Below are 11477 nucleotides of genomic sequence, written 5' to 3' on the forward strand. Positions count from 1 at the left end.
TATTTTAGGATTATTTACTTTTATTTGGCGATACATTCGTTATTGATACGTTATTTTATTAGTGCAAATCTATTATGATAAACACTCAAGGCAAATCTAAAGTCACCGTCCCCGCTTGGAAAAATCGGAAAGGTCCTGGCGCATCCTCCTCGAGCGCATCGACCGAAGCCCGTCACCCTTTACTTCGATTCTCGTCAAGCCCACAAGACGACTTATTTCAGCTTCTGGACGTGCGACCGCTTGGTGTGGGCCGATGTATTGACTGAGCCGCTTTGGAGCAGGTCTACTTTGCTCACTTTGTTCATTTCCATCTTGATACTACCCCGTGGGATCGGTTCTTTTCAATTATCGAGCCTACCTATGCAGAGCTGACATTGGAATTCTGCACTACTTTCCATCTACAGCATGTGATAAACACACATGACGAGGCTGGTACTATCGTTTTTAGACTCGGTGGACTTGTCAGGCATATGAGTGTACCCGAGTTTGGAGCTACTTTGGGCCTCTACACAGAGGAGTTCATGGCTTTAGAGAATTTTCTACAGCTTCACCATCACATACACTATTCACCATCTTGCTGTTGGACCGACCTTACGGCGAGCACAGTTCCCTATGAAGCAAATCGCTCAAAGGCGACTTCTCTCCCTCCAGCACTACGCTATATCAATGCCATCTTGGCTCATACTTTGACTGGGAGGAGAGAGAACACCAGAGTAGTTATCACTACCGACGCATACTTCCTATAGAGCATAGCGACTGGCCATGTATTTGACTTAGCGTATTTTATCGCCCTCGCCCTTCGCCACCAAACGGATCGCCATAGGAGGGGCCCTATCTATCTTGGCCCTTACGTGACTCGCCTCGCTCGACACTTTGGCCTCTTCGACACTCTAGAGATGTCATCGACACTCACATTAGTTGGCCAGATGTCTCCTCCGGGAATTTCCAGCATGATTTACATGAGGATGATAGAGCGACGTCCTGGAGTCGACCCCCTCAGTACAGACTCGTACACTCTACTGACCAGGATGAGCCAGAAGATATTACTGACGATGTCCCTCCCCTCACGAGGACCCACCTCCACCACCACCACCTAGTCACCGAGCTTCTGCTGCCACTTTGATAGATTTATTCGAGCGATTCACTCACTTTGAGCAGCAGTGTTTCGAGAGATTTGACAGCATCGATGCCACTGTCCGACAGATTTGCCACCACCTTCATATCTCTTCTCCAGCGCCACCGGCTCACGACTCTGATGATGAGGACCTTTGAGTCCCTTTTATTTTTATTTTTAATTTTATTTTCCTTTATTTATTTTTGAAGACTTATGTTTTATGTTTTAAAATCTGCTTATTTTTATGATTATTATCGAATTATCCCTTAATTCTCTTCCACAGTTGTGTTTATTTTCTTATTAGTACCTTCAAATCATACCTTTTATTCGGCTTTATCTACAATTCTCACTCTTGCTACTCCAAGGATCTCATCCAAATATTTCAGGGCAGTTTCGCTTTTCTCCCTCTCTTCTGATATTATACTTATATTCTTATTATTTATCTTTGTACATTGAGGACAATGTACATCTTAATTGTGGGGAGGTTATTTATGTAATTATCAGAAATCCCTAAATTTTTATCTAGTTCTCAAATAATTTTCTTATATCATTATTAGAGTAAATTTTGATTAATTTATGATTTTTATTGATATGTTTTTGAATTAAATCATAAGTAATTGTGCATTGATTGTTTAAACTTTAAGACATTAGAGAATCGAGTATGATAAGTTGAAATTTTTGAGAATTAAAATTGCTAGGTTGTTTCCCTGAATTGAGGTATTATCTTGAAGTTTTGAATTTACAGGATTAACATCAAATACCCATAATTTTTGTGAGATTTTAAGCCTTTTAGAGCATATATCTTTCTTGCTCACTGATTTTATTGGTTATGAATGTGTCAGCATTGATTTGTTATTCTAGAACTTGCATTGATTATACATGTCGAGGCCACACCTTTGATTTGATACACGAAAATGATAAAGGCACTTAGGTTTTAACCCATTTACCCCATAAAAAGTCTACCCTCATAATTAACTCTTAGTAAACCCCTTTGAGCTTAACAAACTATTTTTTTTAATTTACCCTAAATTTTAACCCCTAGATCGTACTTTTTGATTCGTTGAGAATTTTTTTCCATTTTATTGATTCCTTTTTTTGTCGAGATTTGATTTGGTTAATTGCCTAACTATGTTCTTTCATTCGAATAATATTATCCTCTCTTGTACTTGTATTTTTTCTTATTCTTAAAAAAAACATACATACATACATACATACATACATACATACATATTAGTATTAATTCTTTGTTTTTGAGCTTTAGTATTTAAATCCATATTCTGAAAAAAACCTCATGTTTATTCAAGTGATGTTAGTTATTTTCCCAGTTAGGTAATTTATCAAGTTAATCTCGATTCTAACCGTTTCTTTTTCAGCCTTTATCCACACCTTAACCCATAGCCCCGTTACAACCCTTCAAAGACCTTTTGATTTGTGTATCATCTCATTTATAGTGGTGGAGATTTGATTTTCATGCAAGTCTATGGTAATAACTTTTCATGTTTGACTAATGAGTGCTTAATCATTGAACCTTAAACACATTGAGTGATTTGAGTGAACCTTAAGTGAGGATGTCAACCATTGTCAATTTGAAATTAAAGATAATTACTTAGATAAAGGGGATGCCTATAATTTTATGATTAAAATGCTCAACTTTGACTATTTGAAACTTTAATGTTCTTTTAGTTAAATTTTCAATGTATGATTGCTTGTGGGTTATTTTGAAACATTATTGATGAGAATTATAAGTTGAGAAGAATTTATTTTGATTGTGAGTTGAGGATTTTTCTTGAGGACAAGCAAACGCTTAAGTGTGGGGATATTTGATAAACCGTAATTTGTACATATTTTTACCCCATTCTTGGCATATTTATGAATGATTTCTCCTTGGTTTTAGTGAATTCGATGCTCCTAATCCTTTAATTTCATGTTTTATACTCAAGAGATCTTACGATAGCAAAAGGAGCGAGAAACGAGCCAAAAACAGACAAATTGGAATTAAATCAGTGTTTCACACGGCCTAGACACTTCCACACGGGTGATCCACACACCCGTGTGTCACACACGGGTAGACCACACGCCCGTGTGTCATGGCCGTGTCGACTAAGAACCAACTCAGTATTGCACAAAGCCTGAGCACCTTCACACGGGCATGGCACACGGCCATGTCTTTGCCGAGCCCAAGCCTAGTTCTATTCTGAAAAGGGTACTTTTGAGGGTTTTGAAGCATTCTAAAGCCTATATAAACACCCTAGAAGAGGATTAGAGGGGACACACAGAGTTGGAGGTAGAAAATACTCAAGAATAGCCATCGGAATCACCTCGGAGCCAGGATTTACATCAAGACTAAAGATTTCCATCCAATTTCCTAGAAGTTCTTTGGTTTTCTTTATATGTTGTTGTTTTCCAAACTTTGAGATGTTTTCCATTATTATTATGAACTAAACTTCCTAAATACCTAAAGGAGATTAACCTTATGACGAATCTTATTACTATTTGAATTATATGATAAAGACTTATTCTTATTCTTAATTGTGAGTTCTGAATTCTTATTTTAATATTCCAAGGTATTAATTCAGGTTTTGATGTGCTTATTCAGTGGAGCAAAAGTCCCAGTTTAAGAGTAGATCATTCATAATTAAGCAGAGTTGAATGCACTGCTAGAGATAGGAATACATAAATCTGCCGGATTAGAGTCAAATCTAATAAGGGAATCCATAGATCGAGTTAATGCGACAATAGGGGTTTTCATTAGAAAGAGATTTCAATTAATCAACCTAAAGTCAGTTGTTCTTAGTCTCGAGAGAGATATTAACATAAATAGGGATTTCTAAGGATTAAGTTAAGTGAATAAATTGTCTAATTCAGAAGTAATAAGTGAAGTCTAGGTGGATTCTTCCTTGGGTATTGTCTTTTCCATCGGTTTTTCCTAAAGTATTTTCCAAACTTCATCTTTGTCGTAATCTTAGTTAATTAGATAATTAGTTTTAGGTTAAAAACATACTTTAATTCTTAGGCTAGATAATAAAAAGATAGTAATTTCTAATACTTTTAGTCCTCGTGGATACGATATTTCTGATCTCACCAGAACTATACTACTATTCGATAGGTGCGCTTGCCTTAATCGAATTTATAGTTAGTTTTACGACCATCAATTAACAATGAAACCACATTGTTTAATTCTTTTATTTCTAACCAAATATTAAATATATTCCTACTTACTACTTATTCAACCCATAATTCATATGTTTACCTAAATCATTACATATATATTAAATGCTACTATGTTAGGAACCTGAACCTAAATCATTATATATATACATATATAGTGATTTTTCTTTTCTTTTCTTTTCTTTTATTTTTCAATCAATGACCTCTTTTTCTCTTTTTCTTTCCTTTTTTCTTCTTCAAATTATTAGGTTTTAGCCTAATTGTTACTTCTTTTATTTTTTTCCAAACTTTGAAGAATCAAGTTTATTTATTCAATTATTTTAAAAATCATCTTAATTAATTTTTAATATGTTATATTATATAATAAAATTATTTAACACACTAAATTTATATAATAAATTAATTTATGCTAACAACTAACAATAATAGATATTAATTTTAATGAAAATATAAATTAAAATGTTTCATTATAAATTTTTTTTAATATATAATAAACTAATAATTTATGTTGAGATATTTTTCGAACTAAATCAGTGGTCGAACTGGCCAGACAACCAATTTTTGGTTCAATAATTATTATGAATTCTTAAAAATTCTTTAAAAAAATAATTATTTAAAAAGTGCAAAAATCCGATTCAATTGATCCATTTGATTTGCAGTCAATCAAATTTTTTCCTTGTTCTAAATTGGTGTACCAGCTAACAGTTGGTCTAACCGATTTGTTCGGCTCGATTCTGAAAACATTGATTGAGATGTAAATATTTGCATTAAGTGGATATATAATTACATCAAATGTAAAACAAATCCATACTCGAGGTCAAACTCAAAATAATTTGAACTTGAAAAGACTCAAACTCGAAATAATCCAACTTGAACCCTCCCAGACCCATTCGATTGCCACTTCTACTATTAATCATATAATTATTAATTATACAAACTTAATCAAATGAATTATAATTAGTCGTACATTCAACAATCCAATTGAATCGTTTCTATACAAGTCTAATGACATTGTGTGCAATTTCATTTACCAAATTATGAATGTAATCGAATGAATTATAATATTAATCATATAATCATGATTCGATTGAATTGAACTATGTTAATGTAATCACATGAATCATACTATTAATCATACAATTATTAATTATACGAACATAATTGAACAAATTATATAATTAATCGTACATTTAATGATCCAATTGAAGTGTTTATATACTAGTGTAATGACATTATGTACATACACATTTTCCTAATTATGAGCCTAATTGAAAGAATTAAACAATTAATCATACAATTGTAAATTCAATTAGACTAATTTATGTATGAATGTAATGACTCTTGGTGTACTAATAATTTTAAGAGCTTTGATCAATTGTACATTCCACTAATTGCTAATGCAATCGAATGAATCATTACATTAATACTACAATTATTGATCCATTTAAATTACACGTAAAAAAAATCTTAAGAGTATTGATCAAATCAAAATGTATTTGTAACACCCCTAACCCGTCTCTGTCGTCGGATTAGGGTTACAGAGTATTACAGTACAATTTGAAACATTTAAATGCAAATAGAAACGATTATACAATTTATCTTATCATTCAATAAATCATATAAATCAAGGTAGAAATACATTTATGGACCTTAAACCAAGCCTATGGGGTCCTAAAAATAATTTGAAAACAATCAGAGGCCACTTTGAAACAAAACAAAAAAATATGAAAATTTTGAAAATCATTGAAAACAGGGGTCACACAGCCGTGTGATAAAGCCTAGATCATGTGGCTCAGAACATGGTCGTGTGGCTATTTCACATGCCCTGTAACACCCCAAACTCAGCTTAGAAGTTTAAGCCAAATCTAGACGAGTTACAGAGTTTTAGTAAAAACGTACTTCTTTTCAGAGTTTTAACTATGAAAATCAGAATTCATTTTAGTCGATTTAGATGATTTTATAGTTTCGTTTTAGACTTGGTAGATACTGACGAAATTATAAAAAGAAAAATAAGACAAGTCCAAAATAGATTACTAACTCAAAGGATTAAATTGTAGTTATCTCAGTGCAAAACAATCTAAGCTCTCGTACGCCGTCCAATCCTAAATCAAATGTTTTCCTGACAGATAAAAGTGAGACAAATGGGTGAGTCACCAAGCACCATGTATAACCAAATACACAGAGCGTAATATATAAATCATAGTGATGCAAGCATTGATAACAATTGCATAACCAGTACAGAACAGATCTAGAGTATCACAGAGATTTCAACAGAGGTAATACAACAGAACAAAGCAAAAAAGAACAGAGTAGAACAACGCAATTCAAACAGAACATAACCGAATAGAGCAGAACAGAACAGAGCAAAGCAAAACAGAGCATGTATGTTTATACAGGTGCATTATTTTTCAAACAAATCAGAATGTAGATTTATCATAAATAGTCTTCCCAAACCCCGTTACACACAAAAATAGAGTTCTTCCTTAAACTTTCCATCCAAAACACACCAAAAATTCATCCCGGGTTACTCGGCAACGATGACCTGTCACCCTGGGTTGCCTGGCAACGATGGCTTATCAATATGCAGTTAAACTGTCAATCAAATATATGTGGTCAAGCCACTAATTACATAGATCATTAACTGCCAGTAAAAAATTTCTTCCTTTTACATCAACCCAAGTCCCATGCATTGTGTCATGGCATGCATATGCAGAATTGAAGTAATGACCATGTAAGACATGCTATTTTTTAATAACAGAATTAGTAAACATGAGAATCCATTTTTTGTAAAACAGACTTTTTGAACCATAATAGATCATATCAGATTTGTTATGAAGTCACATGCATGATTATAAAATAGAATAAGTAACAATCGATCTAAAATATTCATATATCGCATGTTCTCCATCAATAGAATAATGAAAAGGCATACCCGTAAACTTAACACATACACATCGTACCTAGATAATTCGTACACATAGAGAATAACATATTACGTTTTGACAGATCCTACTCACTTAGGTTCAAACATAACAATATACATATAGATCACAAGTTTTCATTATCAAATAATCAGATATTAAGTTATAAAGCCTAATTCAGATTGTACGGACCTTACACTAGGCCTGGGCCTGTTTCGAACAACGTTTGTAGCCTTAGGGAAAAATTTCAAATATAGCTTCATATACCCGTGTGGCTTCACACGGCCAAGAGAACTGGCCCATGTTACTCCACACTGTCTGGCACACACCCGTATGTCCCACACAGCTTGACACACGCCCGTGTGGTCCTAATTCGCAAATAGTAAGTTACATGGCCTGGACACTCGCCCATGTCCTTACCTATTTGGCTTACACAGCCTGGACACATGCTGACGTCCCTAGCCGTGTGGTCCTAAATCATAAACAGTGAGTTACACGACCTAGACACACGTCTATGTCATTTGCCCGTGTGAACCCTACATTATCATGGCCACAGAATGCCTAAACACACGCCCATGTCCTTTTCCCATATAGCTCAAATTCGATGAACAGTGAGTTACACGGCCTGACACATGGTCGTGTGGCTTACAAGACCTAGGCAAATGCCTACGTCCCTGGCTATATGGTGTCGATAGTCACATTTTCTAACGTCTAAAATTCACAAAAATAGGGGTTTTTGGTACGCACTTGATACAAATTCAAAGAAGAAACAACAAGGATGAGTTCTCATCCCTAAATTACCAACAATTGTCCAACAAACAATTAACTCGAAATCAAATCGTTAAAAACTAACATTCCAAAATTAAAGTTACGTCGAAGAACCTTCGACACCAATCCTTTAAATCAAACTTACTGGCCAACCAATCGAACTAGAAAGGAGAAGTCAGATCCTGTACAGAATCAATGTAACGTAACATAGCACAAAAAGAAAGGAACTTGAAACGGTGAAACCGAATCAATGAAGAAGGAAGCAAAAGGGTAACATTAGAAAAAAATAAAACCATGTGAAAAGAGAATGAAGTTTTTGTTTCGGGAAAGTTTAATCAACTAAAATAAACTACCCCACAAGGTAGTTCAGTAAAAACATATCTCCGTAACTTTTGTCGAGACTCGAATACAAGACCAAAAGGTATACAGACGCTTAACCATTGAACTAGCAGACTCATTCTTGATATCACTTGATTGAGTTTAACATATAAACCAACATTCAAAGGTAATGGTTTAAGCAAAATGACCAAATTTCCAGAAACAAAATTTGAACCCAAAACCTCACACACATACCCAGAACACTTGACCGCTGAACCAAACCAATTTACTTGTTAAGAATTTCCAAAGTTTAAACTCAAATTGAGGGATGACCTCTTTTGGTTTCAAAATGCGATTTCTTCTAAGCCAATTTTTGGTATGTTACTCGCCCATGTACGCAAACCGTGTAACTAACTATGCCCATGTAAAATAAGGTCACACAGCCGTGTGGTCAGGTCATGTAACTCTCTGTGCCTTTGTGGTTTAAGGTCACATGGTCATGTCGCCAGGCTGTCTAACTCTCTTTTCCTGTGTGGACTTGCCTGCACTGAAAACAAATAAGGCATAGGACTGTTTAAGTAGGTTGTGTGTGTCACACGACAGTGTGATAGCTTGTGTCACGAGCCGTGTGAGCCTTAAAAAATTGCAAAACAATGCACATTTTCATCCAAAACATATATATCAAGCCAAATCAAAACCAACCAATTCATCCTAAGTGCCTAAAATATGTCAAAACATTCATCATAAGTGCCTATCCATTGTGCCTTCATTGACACCACAATTTAAATACCTAAACAATCCAAAATTAAAGCTATGTTATCATGTCACAAGCATATATCACTTGATTGCACTTAAGCTCATAAACTACCTTACATTCAAGTCAAAACTTATCATTACTCTACTCATCCATTCACATTCAAATGTACCATAACATAACCACCTATATAAGATTTATACCAAGTAAGCAAATAGTATAACAATACCATAACCACACAATGTCTAAAACATGATCACGTATAGCTATTACAAAACATAAACATCATTTCATCAATTTAACCATTACCAAAAATATGGTACAATTAAAACTTATACCATTTCACCTATTACATGTCATATAAGCCAAAAGTAAACGTCCAAAAACTACCAAAAAATATCTGGATATTGTGATCCTTTGAGTCGATTTTATCGCCCATCTTCATAAAAATATATCTACAAGGAAATAAGAGAAAAGACTCAAGTAAGCGTAATTGAGCTTAGTAACTTTGACGGTTTAACCAATAAACTTATTGAATAAGCATATCAATTACAGAATATAGGAAATAAACCAAAATCCTATCAACCACAATCAAGTCACATGTGAGTTTTATACTTAAATGCAAATGATACAATCTAATCAATTACATTATACCATTGAGTATATGCTCGATAAACGTTATAACAGATTTAGATACATGATTAACCATCCAGAACACACAAAATCACTCAAATGAGTTAATCCTCCGAGAACACACCTAGGCATCAAGTGCTAAGCCTGTAGGCTAACATCCCTTCGAAACACACTTCGGCACTGAGTGCCAAGCCCGAAGGCTTTACATCTGTCCCCATAAACACACTTCGGCATTGAGTGCCAAGCACGAAGGCTTTACATCCGCCCCTAGAAACACACCTAGATTACTGTAATATAACACGATTGCCCTCAACAAATGCTAAACTTCGGTATATTCAGTAAACAAGAATAAATCGAAAATCATCATCTCCACACCAATCAATCCCATACAATGCGCGATATAACCTATTGGCATGCCAACCATATATTATCCTACGTTCATCGGCTCAATTATTTATCGAATATCAACACTTAATATAATTACTTTCTCAAATCAATCCACTTAACACAATTCAACACTCTCAAGACATTTAACAATTTCAATTCATAAATAATAAAATATTTAGATTATACAAAATTAAACCGTACGAACTTAATAGGGCTAGATTGTAGAAACAACAAAAGTTCAAGGACTATTCCGCAACTTTTCCTTTTCCTCAGTTATCTACTTGTTCTTAATCTATAATATAGTTTATTTCAATTATTAGCCTCAATTTCATATATTATTCAATTTAATACATATGACTTCTTATGTACAATTCTACACTTTATTCAAATAGGTCCCTAGTCTAAAACAACATTATTTTCACATAATTAAACTTTATATCTATTAAAATGAATTTATAACTATCCCAAATTTCTTCACACGCTAAAAAATTTAAAAGAAAATAATGTATAATGTAATTTATTCAAATAAATCCCTAAACTTAAAATCATGAAAATTTTCTTAACAAAATCTTTCTATTTAATATCCAAACATTATCTTTATCACTTCATAAACACACTAAAACCATAAATGACATCTTCCAAAGTATTTAACAGTTTTACAATTTAACCCTTAAGCTAGCTAAGTTAAGTTAAAACGATCCCAAAAAGATAAAATTCATAAAAAATGGATGGAAATATACTTACATGCAAAGATCTAAAATGCCGAATACTCAAGCTTAGACAATGACTCTTCTCTTCTTCTGTTTTCGGCCAAGAACAAAGAAGGATGATGAAATTTGTTTGTTTTTACTTAAATGTTATTTTAATTTCCAATTACTAATTTACCCTTTTAATAATAACTTAATAACTAACCAAATTGAGTCCATATTTGTCCACTAACATCTTCTATGGTTTATTTACTATACAAGTCCACTCATTCACATTTAATAACTATTTAACACCTTTTACTATTGAAACTAACTTTTCAAGCTTTTACAATTTAATCCTTTTTAATTAATTAACTATCTAACCAATAAAATTTCTTAACCAAAATTTAATAAGACATTAATGACCTTGTAAGTATTAAATAATCAATACTTATGGACAGAAACATCGAAATTATGGTCCCAAAACCACTGTTTCTAACACCATTGAATTAATACTTTTGACACAATGGGCTGTTACAACATTTCATTCTGAATTATTTCGAGTTTAGTTTCATTTCATGTTTAAATCAAGTTGAGTTTTTATTTTTTTTATTTTTTTGTATGTAAGCCCAAAATGATAAAAAATTAAAATAATTCAAATTTGGAAACATCAAAACTTGTTTAGATCCAACACTAACTTGAGTTTGGACTAAAATTCAAATATTAAT

The sequence above is a fragment of the Gossypium hirsutum genome, chromosome A02, assembly GCF_007990345.1.
Source record: "Gossypium hirsutum isolate 1008001.06 chromosome A02, Gossypium_hirsutum_v2.1, whole genome shotgun sequence".
In the NCBI taxonomy this organism is placed as follows: Eukaryota; Viridiplantae; Streptophyta; class Magnoliopsida; order Malvales; family Malvaceae; genus Gossypium; species Gossypium hirsutum.